Source organism: Fundulus heteroclitus, chromosome 8 (genome assembly GCF_011125445.2).
Source record: "Fundulus heteroclitus isolate FHET01 chromosome 8, MU-UCD_Fhet_4.1, whole genome shotgun sequence".
Lineage (NCBI taxonomy): Eukaryota > Metazoa > Chordata > Actinopteri > Cyprinodontiformes > Fundulidae > Fundulus > Fundulus heteroclitus.
The window spans coordinates 11,055,936-11,074,637 of record NC_046368.1 but is presented as its reverse complement, the minus strand read 5'-3'; the positions used below and the strand labels follow the sequence as shown (position 1 = coordinate 11,074,637).

The window sequence follows — 18,702 nt, the reverse complement described above, 5'->3', positions numbered from 1 at the left end:
CCTCAACCTTTACCAAAGTGAAACAACAATTTCTGACATTGTAGTTTCGTTTGGAAATGATTACCTTGAAAGATATACAACCAAATGTAAACCTTCTACTAAAAATGTTGGTTTGGTAATGATTTGTTTTTCTGACAGCTCTAAAATATAGACTTTTGCAATATGCTATAATATATGTATGGTATATGATTTAATAGTGATATGTCCGTCTACAATTGATGGTGCTAATCTGCTACTTAAAGATTGACTAAATGTGTTAATTGTGTAACTTTTTCTTTAATATCCTTTTACAGGAAATGTATTTATAAATTGAAAATTCCTAAAATAAAGCCAAGAAATAAACTGGATGCTGGACAGGTTTTCTTTTATTACTAGTATGCCATTTCTGATCTAAAATATTTCCCTTTGAAAGATTTACACCAGCCATAAAACTGGTGAGAAATTGTTTGTACCTTCAGACTGAGTTTAATGTAAAAGAATGTAGGACAACCAGAACAATGTTCACATTTATAAATGTGACAATGTACAGTTAAAGCTTTTGGTCAAAATAATACTAATCATTGTGAGGTTCACAAGAAAGTTAGGAAGATGGTGGTGGTAAAATTATTTAAAAGTACAAGATGCATGAAACATTTTGCAATTACAAAATGTTTGTTTTTAATCCCCTTCCCTGTGTCCAAAGTCAACCAACAGCTAAAAAGCAGTGATAAAAAGGTAACACATTTACAAACTATGTAAATTAAAAGAAATGTGTAATTTTCACAGATATTACACACTCTGAGCAACAGCTATATAGAAGGCTGCCATCACAGCATTGGATTGAGCTGTAAAAGTATTTGAACCTGCTGATTATGCTCCAGAAATACGCACCGTTTATGATCCCGAAGCTGCTATAAGAAAGTTCATTTAAATGTCCTTCAAAACAGATATGAGTCGGATCATTCATCCATCCATCCATCCATCCATCCATCCATCCATCATCTATCCCCACTTACCCATGCAGGGCATGAGATAAGGGTGTTATTACATAAATATGAACAACCAGCTTTAACATTACTACAGTTAAATAAAGACCCAATTTACATGCCTGCAAATCACATTTTCTGGGTTCGCAATATAGCGCAAGCTCAAAACAGGAAATTATAAAACAAGGACGTTTACAGATAAATATGTGGAAACATGCAAATATTTCAATGTTTATCAGGAGATAAACTTATCCATATGTATGGGGAAAACAAAAGTCTATTTTTCCTCATAGGGCTCGTTTCAATGTTAGCCTTGATTTATGTGCGCTTTACTTTGGCTATCAGATAACCTTTACACTACCGACAGAAATCCCTCATCACGTGCCCAGCAGAAAGGAAAACATGGCACACTCGCGCCCAAATTGCATAAACATGTTTGAGCATAAACACACACACACACACACACACACACAAACACACACACACACACACACACACACACACACACACACACACACACACACGTGATATCTTTATCCCTCCCCCTACCACCCACACATACTTTGACTGTCCCACACACACATACGCCCACATTTGCACGACCCCTGTTTGCTAGAAGCATGAGTCACTCTGCTGGGAACTCCATGCCTTCCCCATTACTACAGACTGGATGGCTGACTGTCCTAACATGTTGAGGAAGACAGGTAGCACGCTGAGCTGCAAACCCAAAGGCAATGATGGAAATTGGCTAAAAGAGAAAGGAATAACAGACAAAAAAGAGGAGAGCAAGTAATGGATGGGGGGGGGGGTGAAATAAAATGTAGGGAATGGTATGGGAAGAAGATGGAGGGCTGAGTTTTACTGCTTTAGATACAAGGAATTCAGATGTGCACCGGGGTACAACACCTTGGTTGCCATTGCTGGCCTGTGTTGCATTTAAAAAGTGGCAAAGCAGATCCCTTGGTGAATGAAACATTTATTTCTATTTTATTTAAGGGTTAGTTCAAATGAGATTGACCCCTTTCTCTCTGGAATTACAACCACAAGCTTGAAGATCTAAATCTATTGCATTATTGCGGACTGCTATCTGACTTCCTGACTTGAAAATGAGTCTATTAGCTGCTAAGGACTATTGCACACTTTAAGCCTCTGGGGGGGGGGGGGGGGGGGGGGGGGGGATGGCAGAGAATGGCCGTAATGTAATCCCTATTTATTTTCGATAACAGCAGTTCCTCTGTCATGATTTTACTTATTTTCTCAAAAGGAAGAAGTGCCATTGAATGGTTGCGACAAAGTATAGACAAAGATATTATAACTAAAGTATGAATAACTACATGCATAATCAAACGGACACAAAACAATCCAAGATACAAATACAAATAAAGGATAAAGCTCCAAAGGAAATCCAACAGTAAGAAACAAAATGGTATCCAATGGGTTTGTTAATAATATACGCTAAAATTAGGCATTTGCATAGTCAGGTATTTATTGATTAGATGTAGAATTTATAAAGTGGTTGGAGAGAGAGAAAAAAAAAGGAGGAATATCTCAAAACTGAGGAATTCACCTTGCATCTCTACTTCGTCTCCAAACAGGGTAATGAGACCCCGATGACTTTCTCCTCCACCACTATCACACCTCCAGTTCTGCTGTTAGTCACACAGCATCCAGTATGCTCTCAACAAAGCCTCAGTAAAACAGGTGTGTGTGTGTGTGTGGGGGGGGGGGGGGGGGGGGGGGGGTGGGGGGGGGGTGTAGCACAGAATGCATATCACTTTACCCCCTTGGGGTAATGTTTTTTCAGATGAGATTTCTTGGCCGGATGTGTAAAGAATATGGACACCAGGGCATATCAAGAGAAGTTCCCACAAGTCTGGTTTTGCTGACCCTGTCCACAGGGAAGTCACTGACGTAGAGATCCTAAATGTGCTCTGTAGCTATTTTGACATTATGGGTTTGACTGCTGTCCGCAGAGCAGCTCACCAACTGTTCCACTTCTGCTCTATAAATCTCCACGATGAATGCTATTCCTGTTGAACCATCATCAAGAGCTTAAAATTCTGCTTTGCCTGAATCTGGGATATAGTTACGTGTCAGCAGCATAAAGAGCAAATTAGGGCTGGGTGATAAATCGATTCATTCAAATTTATAATGCATTAAGATTTAATGTTTGGAAAGTCAGGATTTTATTTTGCAAAGGGAAACACTGGGCATCCATTAAGATAGTAGCATGCAATGCTGAATATATGTTTAGGAAAATATATTGGTAGAATACTGTAAAAGGAAACTTTTTTTTACCATAAAACACATTAATCCATTAATATATTTTTAAAATTAGTTTGAAATTACACAAGTGAAGTGAAGCATGTTCTTAGCTCAATGTGTAATACCACTAGCAGCAAACTTTTTGTTATATTTTCATTGTTTAAAATGGCGGGGCGGCCATCTTGTTTTGTTGCACTTTGAATTCAGGCAACATTTCTAAAATAATTTCTGTCATTTATTTTTTGTGAAATGAAAAGGAATCGATTTGAAAACCGAAATCGAAAAATAATAAAATCGATGAAACGGATTTGGTATAATAAAATCTGGGATTTTATTTTTAAGCCATATCGCCAAATGGCTACATGTCCCTGAGGGACTGCTCTGCTCTGTGTTATGAAACTGAAATGTGTTATTCAAGAAACATTCATTTCTTGAATAACATTTGATGAGGCTTTTTGATAACACTTCCAAAATGCAGTTCCAGAGTGAGCCTCTCAGTCTGAACAGACAAATCTTCACTCTAAGCTGGGATAAAAATCTTGGCATCGTGGTTAATTTTCTTCTGGAGGGATAAAATTCCGTGCGGGGCATCTAAACGAGTTAAAACGATGTGTAAAACTTTAGGTTGTAGGTAAGGTTTGAGGAAGGTTATGATAGGATCCAAAAACAAGTTGTTTAAAGGAGTTAATTAAGAAAGTAAACTGCTCTCCCTCTACTCAAACTACTTTTACTACCACTGCACCAGGCTAGTAGTAAAAGTAGATTAGTGGTTTTAACACAGATTGGTATTGACATTAGTTAACCATTTTTATAATATTTGAAAGTTTATACAGTAAATAATATTTCCATATATATATATATATATATATATATAGATATATATATAGATATATATATATCTATATATATATAGATATATATATAGATATATTATTTACTGTAGGTGGGTGTTTTACAAATACTCTTTAAGCGTTTTGAAATCTCCAACAAAAAACTAGTTGACATCTTTTTTTTTATTTTGTTTTTTATTTTGTTAAAGAAATCTACAACGTGTCTGTAAAAATCTACCTCCAAGTCATCAGCAGCAGAGTCTTTTAACATGTTAACTGGAATACTATCTGGTCCTAAGGCTTTATGTGGATTGACCCTCCCTATTCTGATCCAGTCAGCTGTGCACAGTCTCAACACCTGCTGGCTATCTTTGTTTCCTTCTCTTGTCTGTTAAACACAAGGTGGTGTGTATTATATGTCTGGACAGAGAGCACTGACAAATCTTTCAATTATTTAAAGTAATCCAAGGTAGTGATGTGGTGTCTTGTGCAGTCGCTTAAGATATAGGAGAAATTTACCTCCACACCACTTTTTGTCAATAAAATACCCCAAAACATTTTTTTTTTCCTTAATGGCTTTAGGTCATAATATTTTTTTAATTGGAAAACTTCAGCACGCTTAGTATTTTTTTTTTTTTTTTGCAGAGAAATATGCATCTGAGTGGAATAAACCGTTCTCAAGCAAAGATTAAGTAAAAAAAAAAAACAAAAAAAAAAACGTTGTAAACATCCCTCATAGACTGTACACGAGATTAAATTAAAAACACATTCTTACACACAAAAATACACACACACACACACACGCACATAGCTGAGCCCTAGTAAAAAGATCCACCCAGGGCGGACAAATCGGGTTAAATGGGACCCTAAAAGTGTTGACTTGTCAACAAATGTTGTTTCTGACCCAATCAGCTAAACAAACATGTCACATTCGAACTGGTACCAAAAAAAAACAAAAACACTTTGCATATAACTTTCCTTTATCAATATTATTATTTTTTTTTTTACAAGAACCGAAGAAGAAAAGGCAACCTTGGGGTCCTAAATTACTCATAAGAAGCAAAATCTGCACTGAGGTTTCTTTCAGACTGACAAAAATGCCAAACTAGTAGACGATCCCCCATCAGAGCGCGTAGCCCTGTGCACGGTGCCGGCTTCACGAGCAGCAGATTATCCAAGCCGCTTGCTTGAGATGGCACAGGAGATAGAAGAGCTGATGTGCAGTGCACCACCATGATTTCCTTTTTAAAGTTTGTTGGCTTTGAGACGCTTGGCGTTTGTTTGCGTACGTGCATAGAAGTGTGTTTGTGTGTGTGTGTGTGTTTGTGTGTTGATGGGATCCAAAGGGAAGATTAAAGGGGCCGTTCAAGATCAAAGGCAGAGGCAGATGGAGGGTGGAGTTTAACCAGAGAACCCTCTACATGACCACACTAGTTTAAGGTATTAACGTGACTCGGACTTATTCCAGACAAATCTACAGAACCCAGACCTCAATTAGAATAGACTTTGCAACTGCATTCACAGCTGCACAAGATACGTTGCATTTCTTTTACATTTTTTCCAACAACTTCAGAAATGCTAAATTACATTAAAAAAAAAACAAATATATAGAAGCTAAACTTGGTTGCAGTTGGCATTCTGTTATTTTTTTATTTTTTTACATAAGACTGTTTGAACAGAGGTGAGCCATAGCTTCGTACCAACGGCCACCTTACCTTTATCTAACCTTTTAGGTAAACAATGACACAAGGAATAGATCATTTTAAGATCGTTTAACCAAACAGGCCCCATATGGTCATTAAATATGTTTAAACACAGAGAGGCACGCTTCTCCTTGGGGGATATTTTGTTGTAGTTTAGACTGATTTACAAAAAAAAAAAACAATAGTTGCACATCATTTTTCCTAAAACTAGATTTTATATAACCATTTAGATGCAGTAGCAGAAAGATTTTTATTTTTATTTTATTTGTATTGCTGTTTTCATCCAGCATTATTAATTACTGATATTTAAAACCAACTTTAAGGAGATTTTTTAATGGCTATACTAAGGATTATTTGCTAAGGTTGTCTTGCCAAATGCATTTTTTTTTCTGTTGTTGAAGTGATTTGATGTCAAAACAGTCTGTCCGACAAACTGAAAGCAACTTTTAACATTTGCTTCATGTTATCAGAATAGCTTTTTCTTTGGCTGAAAAAAATAAAATAAAAATCGACCAAAATGTTCTCGGCTGCAAACGTCATGGCCCCCATACATCAAGCCAACAAAGCTGTCGCTGCTGCCGGTTGCAGACATCTGTTTGGAGTAAAACGGCCCTCTTTCAGCCATCTTTGATTAACTGTAAGTTTGGAAAATCTGACAATGCCAGACTCAGAGAATATTAAAACCAACTGTAAAGAGTAAAGAAATTCAACATATGCATCGACTCTTCGTGAGAAATGTTTTATGAACTTAATGGTTTATTAAAGAAAAAAAAAAGAAAAAAATACTATATGAATCATACAAAAGCACTACCATCTATCACGATCCACAACACCCTGTTTTGGAACTTCAGACTCAGTGAAGACGAGAAGAATGAAAGTTAGCTATTTTAATAGAGAAATGTTTAAAAATGAAGTCAGAAGAGGCAGAGAGATGTTAGAAGTTGTTTTTTTTTCCTGTGAAGTGTTGAACCATGTCTCAGTTTCATGAAGGCTGTGAAGAACAGTGCACAGCAAAGTTGCTCTGATTTGTCCTATTGATTCTTCAACAGTTGTTTTCAAATAAATGCTTGATTTCGAAACGAGCTATTATCTGTGTTCTGTCATGAATACACAACGAGACATATGTTATTGTAATGCTAACAGTTCTAATACCTAGCTAGTACAATATGTTATACTTCATACTTTTTTCTTTGCATTAGACTGTAACTTAAACTTCTTCAGGCATGCTCATGTCAGGGAGACTAGAATAAAATATTTGACTACTGTTCTGTTAACACAGCAAACCAGACTGATCATGTGTAAGGCAAGGCAAATTAATGTGTATAGCACATTTCAGGACAAGAACAATGCAAACTGCTTTACATGATTGAGTGCTACACCATGTGTAGCACTCTAAGTGCTACAAATATGGGCCTGCTCCCATCGAATCAGTTTGGGGAAAGGAGGGACATTTAGCAGTACTTTCAGAGCTGATTGGGCAAAGCGAAACCTAGTACCCGTCTACCAAAGGTCGGTTTTAGACAATCACGGTGTCAAATGAAAATGAGAGGAGGCCGTTTGTGTCCTCCTGCGATGCCATGTTTATTTTGATTCGGCACCTCTGGCTTTCGTCACAGCTGCATGTCCCGCCTCAAACTATATAATACTGTAACTTCATTGGCCCAAATCCGTTTTGGGTCGGTTCTCAAACGGCTGAGGCAGAAGTGGGACAAGATGAAAACTTGTAGGTGTTGTAAATGCACAAATACCACAAGAGTTCAGCTTGTAGGCACGGTTACTGTTCCTTTACCTTGGTATTAAAGTTCTAAAAGAGAAATTGGAATCAAACAAAATTAGAATTGGCAAGTCAATGCTCAACAAACGCTGCAGATAAAGAATCTCTCTAATTTATTATCGATTCCGCAAAAGTCAGAACATACAGCCTTTATGGATAAATCGTCTTTAATACAACTGGATGCAAATCCATGCAACCACAGTACCCTGCTTACCAAGATAAAGTCATAAAAAAACACACATAAATACATTGGGTCACACTTGGCACATTATTGGTTATATGTTGCAACAACATATCTGGTTGAGTGAGGACAGCAAACCATTTAGAGTGATGCTGCAGAAAAGTGACTTGTAGCAAAGTTGAGTTTCAGTCTTCTTTTACTTGGAAGGTCAGAGAATAAAGAGTGCGCCCACAACTCCCAAAGGAACATAACACCTGACATGAGTCATCTGAAATACATCACACTGCACCAAGTTAACAAACACAGATCCAGCTTAACGCCAAAGCAGCACATCAGAGTGATGTTCAAATACGATCTATCTGCATTTTAATGCACTTCTTAGTGATAAACCATTGACTTACCAACTACCATAGTGGGCAGAAACTAGCAAACGAACACGGCTCAACGTATATGAACAAAACAGATTAATTTGTTCACATTATTTTCACAATTGCAGCTTTAATGGAAGAGCTCCACAACAAAGCGACAGCAGCGTAGCCACAGCGTTGTTTTCATTTGTTTCTGCCACCTGTCTGCCAAATCAGATACGATCACCATGCTCGATAACGCCCATTTATCCTTCTTTAAGTCTGCCAATGCTCCATGAAGACAACAAACACAGTCGGGGCTAAAAGGTGAGCGGAGTACAGGGATGCAGAGTGCCAGGAGGGAAAGGTGACGAAAATGACAAGGGAAGAGGGAGTGCAAATGTAGGGAAGCAAATTAAAGCAGACAATAAAGAAGGAGGGGGAAATAGAATTAGAACAGGTGCCTAATTAATTATCTGACATACTGATTTAGTGTAGACTGTATCTTACCACAGCGTACACTTAACCACCTTTAGATAAGCTAGCTATATCCAATGGACTGTCACATAATTTAAGCAGACAAGTCCATCAAATATACATCACCATAAAAGTGAAAATAGTCACTTCCTCACAAGTAGGACATATGAAGGCAAGGTGGTTTTTTCCTCGTGAACTACATCACAATCTTCAGCCTTCACTTGTAGGCATTAAATGATGCTTTCCACAAAAAAGGTGGCACATATAATAAAAAGGTAGTCCGAAGAAACTTTTTTAGCCCTTTAGCTGGGAGAACCTACGCACAGCTTTTCTATTTTCCAGCCACATATTACATCTTAGCTAGTTTGCATTTTTATTAAAAAGGTATTTAAAAGCTTCACAGAGACGATAAATGAGAGCCATGAGAGATTTATTTTGAACAAAGGTAAAAATAGGCTTTACAAAGGCTTCTTGTCCAGCATCTGAATCATTGCGGTATTTTTCGGACCATAAGGCGCATTCTATTTTCTTCCAAGTGTGTCCCCAATTTCCGGGGACCGTGTTCGTTTTGGATTACCTGTCCCCGGCAAAACCTGTACCCAGAAACGTCCTCGATTTTAGTGTATCATGATGGAGTAAAAAGGTTTAGCGAAACAAGAGGTAATTACCCGGTCCTGCCGCTGTCCCGACGTAGAAGAGCTTTGCCGAACGTGCCGTCCCCGCCCTGTCGCCCTTGTAGTTCAGGTAAAACAAACCAAACCCGAGGCAAAGATTCTGCGCTTAACAAAGAGCTATCCGTCTCTGTCGGGAGGACAGAGTAGCTGGACTACAATGCCCTGTTTCTATAATAAAGCCAAAATAAACGTAACTTTTATATTGAATTAACTCACTAGTTTTATTGTTGCTAGCATGTACTCCGGGCGCGGGCTGCCTTACACGAATGCAATTTAAGTTTAGACATTAAAGTCAGGCAGTCTTGTAGACAGCTCAGGGGGCCGATCAGGTAGTGACACAGTGTACCGTAATGCTCCAAATATCCATTGAGCGGCGCAGCTTCGTTGCTAACCAAAGTCGTAATGACACAATTTAACAGATTGTTGAGCGCATTGTACCACATAAAAATCGGTCAGTAAGCACAACGGTAATCATATATGAGGCGCACCAGATTATAAGGCCAACCATCAATTTTTGAGAAAATTTAAGGGTATTAAGTGCGCCTTATAGTGCGAAAAATACGGTAAATGAATTAGGGTTGTCATGATTGTAAAATTTCAAAGTGGATTCTGATTACTATTTCCCATGCTGCTGCAACATTTTTGGAAGGCATGGGGTTATTTCTGGTGAAAATACAAATTAATTTCTACTACTGAAGGACAAATGAAGAAATTCTGTACAGAAAGGTGTTACACGCATGGATCTGGCACATGTATAAAACATGTTTTTAATGTACAATTTCAGCCTTTATGGTAATTTTGCACTACAATTTCTTTAGTGATCATCTACAACAGCAAGATAGGTTTTTACAGTTTCCTATTTTTTTCTGCTCTAATTGTCTGCTTCAGGGATGAGCCACTATAACCTGTGTTATTATTAGCCACATTAGCCTTCAATAGCTTTACAACACAATGGAGATGTAATACAGGGGGGTGTATTTATGCATGCGTATGAGCACGCCCGCTGACAGGGGGGACAAACGGGTCAAATGTCCTTGTCCCAGGACAGAGGGGGGGTCAGTCAGCACTTTTAATAACAAAAAAAAAAACTTTCTGAGAAAAAAGGGACAATTCTTCCTTATCTAGCTCATTAACACTTGAAAATAATCATTACTACTTAAGTTGACCTAAATGCATTTGGAAAAAAATTTCTTGACTTTATCCAAAACCTTTAATTATTGAATTGAAACGTCATCCTTCTTCTTGAAATGAGAATTCTTATTTTACTCCTAAACGCCATTGTAAAAACGAACAAAGACTATTTCAACATTCAGACAGTGTAGTTTTTAGAATTATAAAAACTCAACAGGCTCATCAAGAAAAGCCACGGTCCTGCTAGCAGTATCCACGTAGCCCAAAGTTTAAAAAAAAAGTTCTTTCATGTCATTTCTATGGTTTACAGTCTGTTTAATGAAGCGTCAGCCTGCCTGTTACCACACACTCTAGGGCAGGGGTCACCAACACGGTGCCCGCGGGCAACAAGTAGCCCCTGAGGACCACATATGGTGCCCAGGAACCTATTCAAAAAAAGAAAAAAAGAAAAACTACATATATATAGATTTTAAAATGACAATATCTACAACAAAGCATGAAAAATTAAAGTGAACTCTGACTCCTCTAGTTCAAAAGTCAGTACTGGTAGCCCTTCATAAGACACAACACCAGTGAAGTAGCTCTCACTTTCAAAAAGGTTGTTGACCCCCCTCGAGGGTTTTTCAGCAAGAAACTTAGGATTTTGAAACCATCAGCAAAATATGAAAACACAGCTAAAGGTTGACCTTATAAACTAAAAAAAAGTCTTAATAATGCAGTTTAATAGTAAGCGAAGGGCCGGCCAAAGCTAATAATTCTGCATTAAACAAAGGAAAAGTCCAATCTATGAAAAGTATGTAACTTAAAATAGAGCGCTACCGCTGGTCGACTGAACTCTATGCGAGTCGGAACTAAAAGCACGTCAGAAGACGCTGAAGTGACCTGACCTTGTGGCTTATAAAGGTCTGGGAACTGTAAAGATCCAAAACGGGAAGAGGTCAACAAACCAGGATAGACAGAAATAACATCGAACTCTTCGTTGAAATCGGTGCAGAAGTTAACAGAGATTCTTTTAGGTTTGAGCGGAGAAGAAACTGCATGAGCAGCAGCACAGACGCACACAGACCCCATTCTGGGCCCCTCAGAGTTGGTTTAATATCAAGGGCTGGCTCTTTTGTTTCTCCATCTCTTACATACACACCAAGTGTGGTATGGCCTCAGACCTGGCAAGCTGCTCTCCAGTTCTTGGAGCAGATTTCGCTCTAATTTGGAGTTGATTGCTGTGGGCCCTCTGTGAGTGACTAGTGAAATATGAGCGAGGAGCGAGTACGGCGGCTTGGACTTTGTTTGGCGCGGCGTGCATTTGATTATATGCGCCTGTAGGCACAAAGCCACTGGCCTGTCTGACTTTGTGTCTTTACATGTATACTGTACGTGCTTGTGTGGAGTCTGTATCAAGGTCTATGTGGAGCCAGCGTTGTTGTTTTTTTTCCTGTGCACATGTGGTTTTTGGCCGGAGCTAGTGCAAAAACTTGGAGTAGTCTGCAGGGATTCGGGCAAAGTGAAAGGCAAAGCTGAATAATTACGTTGCTAAATCCAGAATAAATTATCTGGAGGTAAGTTTCAATGAGGCGAGTTGTTCCAAAGTTTGACTAAAGTAAATAAGTCAGATAATGTCCTCGCACCGTCCAAATTGCACTATTTGTTTAGAACAAGTGTCAGACAGAGAAGGACTCTGGAGTTTTACAGATAAGTGCAAATGAGTTTTAAATCCTTGCGTGTGCCTTGTCTTATTCCTGATTCATTTGATTTATTTTGTTCGTTTTTAAGGGTTTATCTTAAGAAGTACTGCAGCATGTAGCCAGAAGGAATTCGCTTGACAAATGTATTCCATATTCCAATGCATTACTGTAAATTCAGAAGCTTACTCAATAGTCAATTTGAGTCAATAAGTTCTGAAGCCCTCCCTGATACAAAACAGGATTGCACAAATTCCAACTTTAGTCTTGGTAAAGTCATTTTAATTTTTTTTTCTTTAGTATCTTTTGTTTTAGCTTTTTTTGTTTTTATCTCAGTTACACTAAGCTGCCATCTTTAAAAGTGGCTGCAGTCAAAACAAAAGATTATCAGCTTTAGTTAAAAAAAACCTTCCAGTCCTCATTAAAACCTCGACTCTTTGGTTTTTTTTTAGGACAAATAAAGCCTTGATCCCTAAACATTATGTCTGTTTTCAAAGGTGTTTTAGCCTTGGTGTTATAAAACCATAAGGTAATGTCCTGAACAGACTAGTAGCCAGAGGCAAACAGCATGCTTGATTGTGTTTACATTTAATTTTAGGGTTGAAAAAGCATCCAGAATGTTTAAGATCCAACTCTCTTGAAGGCTAATCGATCATCTTGACTTGACCGTCCAAACTCAAAAGTGCAGCAAAGTTTTGATCTGTATTTGAATGTGGGAATAAAGACAGATGTGTATGACAGGGAAGGGAACAATGGAAGAGATGGGTTTTTTTTTTTCAGCCATAGCCAGCACATACATAAAATCAAGTGACTGGATGTGATCAAGTCATCTCGTCTGACCAGTAGATTCTTCCCTCCACATCACTCTGTCTCCCAAGCGAAGGAATTCCAAGTGTCTTATCCACAAGAAATGGACTTTGTGATCTCATCTTTGTTACGCAGAGACTTCTCTGCTCTGTAACAGTGAAGACATAACTTAGCAAAAAAGCAAAGCTCCTGAATTACCAGTCCATCTACATTCTGACCATCTCCTACGGCCGTGAGATATGGACCATGCCTGAAAGAATGGATTCCAGGGTACAAGTGGCTGAATTAAGCTTCCTCAAAGGGGAAAAGTACCGAACCAGAACCGCTGCTCCCCCGCCGAGTCTGTTGAAGCGGTTTCGTATTGGATCAGGATGCCTATTGAGCTCCTCCTTTTGTAGATTTTCCAGGCATGTTCCACTGGGAGGAGTGATCTCGAGAAACCCAGAACTTTGTGGGGCAACAATGTCTTCTAGCCAGGAATCACCTTGGGATCCATGAGAATAATCTGGAGGGCGTCACTGGGTAGAGCTTGCTCTCAGAAACCCCATCTCATATAAGCACATACTGAACACCGATCATTAGCGTACCCCTCCCCGCTCTGGCAACAGTAAACAGCTTAGGTTATCTGCTTTAAGGCAACAAGTTTAAATGGACTGTTCAACCTTTCAACAGCTGATAGCAATCCATCTATCCGTTGTCTTACGCTTATCCGAGATTGGGTCACAGGGACAAAAGGTCCAGCAGGAAAAACCCAAATATCCCTTTCCACAGCGACATACTTCAGCTCATTCGGGAAGATCCCAAGGTGTTTCCCAACCAGATGGGATACAGCCCATAACTAGGCCTTGACGATAATTCAATAACGATATATAGTGATCGATAGAAGTATATCAATGATAGAAAAGAAGGGTCAATAAAAAGTTCAATAGAATAACAGTTTTCCTTCCTTTTGCATTCTAGCCATGTAGATTAATATTGCAGTCATGACATCCTCCCAACCAATCACAAACGCAGACCCAGGAACGCGCCGTAACCAAGCCCCGCCCCCTTCAAAAAGTTATTTTTTCTTTTTTAAAAACTTGCAGTTTTGGTCAAAAGTTGGATAAACAAAGGGTTGAGTTTGAATGTGTCTGTGTGTTCTGTAGCTTAAAAGTAAGTTGCATAAACAACAGTATAAAATGGTCAGGACTTCACTTAAAATACATGTTTTGAATTTGTTGATAATTATCGATATTGATCAATATGATTTATATTTTATCAATATGCTTTTTTTCTATATTGTCCAGCCCTACCCGTAACCCCGAGGGGCACATCCACCTTTTTATGGTCTAGAACCACAGCCTAAGACTTAAGCCTGGTTTATGCTTGACACATCCGCGATGTTCACGCGGTCATGTTACACCATTCTGGCTACCACGCCCCTCCGTGCGGCCAAACGTTTCCGCTTCACGCACCTACAGAAATTTCTAACTATACAGACAGTCCCGTGCTGAAAAACATGGCTGAGGAGCAAGCGCTCCTTCTGGCCGAGGTTCGTAAATATAAAGATCTTTATGATTCTGCCCATAAAGATCAAACAAACTGATAACAATTCATTGACAGAAATCGCAGACATTCTTGGAAGAAGTAAGTAAGAGGCTTTAAAATGTTGGAAACAACTCTGTTTTTTACTTCTAGTGGCGCGTAGTACGCTTGGTGTAGAAGCGCAACGCTGCCCTCTAGAGTCTAGGAGAATACTTCAGAGGAAAAGCCACATGGAGCATAAATGCTGCAGATATTTTGGGACGTATGTGCGTCAAGCATAAACCTGCCTTTAGAGAAATTTACTCTCATCCCACCCGCTTCACCATAGCTCCGATAGAACACCAAAACTACAAATTTCAGGGTGTGGCCAACACTTTAGTATTTCTTCCTACACATAGTTTAGCACTAAATAACATTTTTAGGCTTTGAAAGTTTTTATTGCCTCTTCCTTTTTGTGTGACTGAAACAAAGACCTCAATCAGCAAAGTGAGTTCCAGGTGATTCAATGTCAAGTCAGCAATCTACTTCCAGGCTGTTGCCTCTTTTCTTTTATAGATAAATCTGTGGCCTTGCAAAAGAAAAACAAAAAGGTAGCGATGGTAAAACAAGCTGGGTAACCCTGGGAACACTCAAACTACCTAATCTCAAACTCATGGTATGTGCACAACAAAAGATAAATTAAACAGTCTAGACACAAGTCAAGAACTTGAATGAAAATCACCAGCCGACTGGTTGACAACACACGACTCTGTATCTTACTAAATGTTGTTTCTGACCATACATTGAGCAGCACCAGAAACTGGACCCGGTTGCCTTATTGGTGTAAACATCCTAAGCAGATAAAGCTGCCTCTGACTCAATTTCATGCTGTATCGTATCACTGACGCTCTGCAGACACGCCTGTTGTATAAACACAAGCGTTCTGACGTCCCATGGCAAGATTTGCTGGGTCAAAATCAAATTCGACCACTGATGGGTCCAGCACCATGTTGAAATCTTCCCCCGTTATTGCAGAGCTCACAAACAACTTTACGCTAAAGAGGAGTAATTCTACACCATGAACTTTGACCTATATGCTCATATTTAGGAGAAGGCACTCAGAAAAGTGCAATAAACCGTGCCAAGTAAAAAGGAAATACCTTGCAGCAGAGCATATCCTATTCTTTTTACAACACCCCCCGCACTCTTACTCCTGGGACGCCCCCAGGGTTCATCTTTCTGCTTGGTGTGTTTGCATTCATGCCAAGCTCTATTTAAAGGCTATATCCCTGCGCTGGTAAAAAGGAATGCACATCTGCAGCGAGACCCCCGTGCCACTGTGTCTATCATTCCCAGAGTATTTGTTTCTGGATGCGTATAGTCCACTGACTTGCTCCGAGGTGTTGCCCCGCAGCAGCTCTGGCTGCATGAAAGAATAAATATACAGCAAGAAAAGAGCTGAATGGAGAGCAATCTTGTTTATTGCATCAACAAGTGCATTCGGTCGACCTAACGTAAGCGTTTCATTTAGACCCTGCCAAGAGAGTCTCTGAGCTCGAGAGCCGGAAACCGAGAAAATAAATGAAAGACAGTGGGATTTAGGCACTGGTCGCTATGATATTATCGTGTTATGATAACTTTTAGTAACAATACCACAAAAACTAATTTCAACTAAATACGTAGCACAATCTAATTTGTTTTAGTTCAAAACAGAAAAGCTGCAGTTATTCATAAGCTATATAATGGGTGATATGATACACAAGTGTGAGATGGAGCCAAGGTAGACCCTGTTTATGTGCCAGAGTGGTGGAAATGCTGAAAGATGTGCTAAGCAAAGCCAAATTTGTCTTTCTTATAAGTGAGGGGAAAGTTTTGCAGCCTTTGTTCAGCCAGCTTGTCCAGCAGTGTCCAACCTCTAGGGAAGGGGTAAATAAACACTTTTTCTGGTCTCTCATTACAAAGATTTTAAAGCTTAGGAACAAAATGGCCATTTTTCTATTTTTTTTATTTTATTTTTTTTGCAGCCTTCAAGCCAAATGTTTGTTTTTTTTTTGGTTTTTTTTTTTTACCTATTAGCAAGTCTTTGTTCCAGTCTGAGAAACGGCTATTTATTTGCTATTGCAGTTTCAAGAATTTCAGATTATCGTCCATTATATCATTGTTTTATTCTTCCTAAAAACATTGCAACAAACTATTGGATTATTGGCACAGACGAAATTGTGTTCAACTTACCTGCAGTCGAGCAGAATTTCAAAAATCGACCAAAATAGTTTGTTAGTTATGGTTTTCAGAATTTAAAGGAAAAACAAAACAACTGGGTTTACACATACATTACAGTGTTAATAGTTTAGAAATCCATTTTAGGATTTATTATAAGGATAATGTTTACCTTGAAAAATAATCAAAGCAGAAGGTCGTTTCGCTTCTATGCCTCTGTTTTTAATTATGAAAATATTGTTTTCTGCTGTAACAAACATGATCTTGTAGGTAAAGTCATTAAACTGACATTTTAAAGACTAAAAGGGTAGAACATTCCTCAGGGATGATTTGTTCAGTGTTCTAATGCACGATATTTACAATAATTGCATTTGAAAATCATATTTAATGGTTTTAGGTTACAACATTCTGCCAAGTGAGCTGAAATAAATCGCCCCACAGACTTTCAGCTTTAAAACATTTTGTTTTACCCTGGTTCGATCTGAAAGTGAATTTATTAACCTTACAGGTTAAGCAAGTTGTTTTGATAGACAACTCGTTCCTAGATTTTGCTAACATACTTTATACAAAAATAAAAAGGTTCCTTCGTAAACCAATAAGTTAGTTGTTCTAAATAATTAGACGTCTATTAACAATAACAAAAATATTGCTGAAGTTTAATGCTCAAATAAACATGTTTAATAGAGGGGAAAAAACTCCACTGTGAGTAAACAAAAAAAAAATATATATATATAAAAAAATATAAGTAAACTATCTAGAAGCTAAAAGCTTTGGCTCTTCCTTTAGTCTGTTACACCAAACAACACAAGCTAGCATCATGGCATTCCGTCCCACAGTCTGAGCCACACTGGAGTACATTTCCCCCCTGTCCGGTGGAGAGAGGCGGATAAAACTTTTCGCCTCCCCCCCTCCTCCCCCTTCACACAGCCGCTGCCTCACACGCGCTAACTCCCTTCTTCTCCCGATCCATTTAAACCCCTCGAACTCACCTTGGACCGACTCCGTGGGTCAAACGGGCATTATTATATTGTCTTCTTCCATGACTGGGACCGAGGCGAGCGGTTCTTCGGCTCACCCGAAGAGAGAGCAGAGTCGGGACTGGTTAACTTGGAGGGGACGACAAACTAGACCGGGATGAGAAAAGAGGAGGGGCGGACGAGAAATACGAGGCCAGACGGTGCCAGACGGATTCCGCTGCCGTCTCATTGGACGTGCCGCCTTGTCAATCATTTGGAAGAAAAAAGTGGGCGGGTCTTAACTGTAAACGGATTAGAGAGTGATCCTAATTCAGGAGTGGACTGGAATAGAAAAACAATCTGAGGGTTGCTGGGGGTGAGATATGATCATTTGAAGATTCTTGTGTTTTTGCAAACGAACTTTACTTAAAATGCTGATTTTTAATTATAAAAATATAGATTTTTTAAAATGACAACATTTTCCAAAGTGCAACCAATGTAAGAAGTTTATCAATTAATCATGGACATGAAGATCAAATTAATTGTAGGCTTTCAGTTATTTATAAGAACTATATATTTTTATTATTATTATTCACGGTGGAATTATTATACAAAAAAATCCAAAATTTATTTTAAAAATAAAAGGCAAAATGTGGGTGCACAAATCCTACATACAGACTAAAAAACTTCACAAACGCCCGCACTAATATTTGGTCTGACCTCTCTTTTAATTAATAAATGTGTATGTTTATTCAGGGTTGTGTGCAGTGTTACTTTTCTACCGTACCCAGAATTCTGAATATGTGTTCTCCAAAATGTTTATGTTCATCTGGTCGAAACATCTTCTCGATTTAACAAACTGCAGCGCTGGGATCAAACCCACGACAATTAGATCAGAAGATCACTGGTCAACTATTAAGCTGCAGCTGCGGGGCTCAACTAATATTGCTCATTAATGTGCTCAAATCTCTAAAGTCTTCCTGCAGTTTTACATCACAGCCAGATCCTGACTGTCAGTATAAAGAAACATGCTATTAAGAGGATAATAATTATTATATGCTAATGAAAAAATAATTTCCAAAACTGTAGGGAAGTTTGTCTATGGTTGATTATTCCTCTGTTTTACCCATGCTTATTAGCAATTACTTTATACTATATATACTGTAATCACATGCTGTTGGCAAGTCCGTTCA

The 18,702-nt window shown here is 38.6% G+C and overlaps 1 protein-coding gene across 1 annotated transcript in view; it reads right to left on the bottom strand.

The window, feature by feature from the left end:
• il11ra (interleukin 11 receptor, alpha) overlaps positions 1 to 17,707 on the bottom strand; it is a 63,690-nt gene extending 45,983 nt beyond the window's left edge. The window contains exon 1 of the mRNA XM_036140100.1: positions 17,543 to 17,707. The gene's annotated coding sequence lies outside the window, so the exon portion shown is untranslated. The remainder of the gene's footprint in view (positions 1 to 17,542) is intronic.
• Between the last annotated feature and the right edge of the window lie 995 nt (positions 17,708 to 18,702).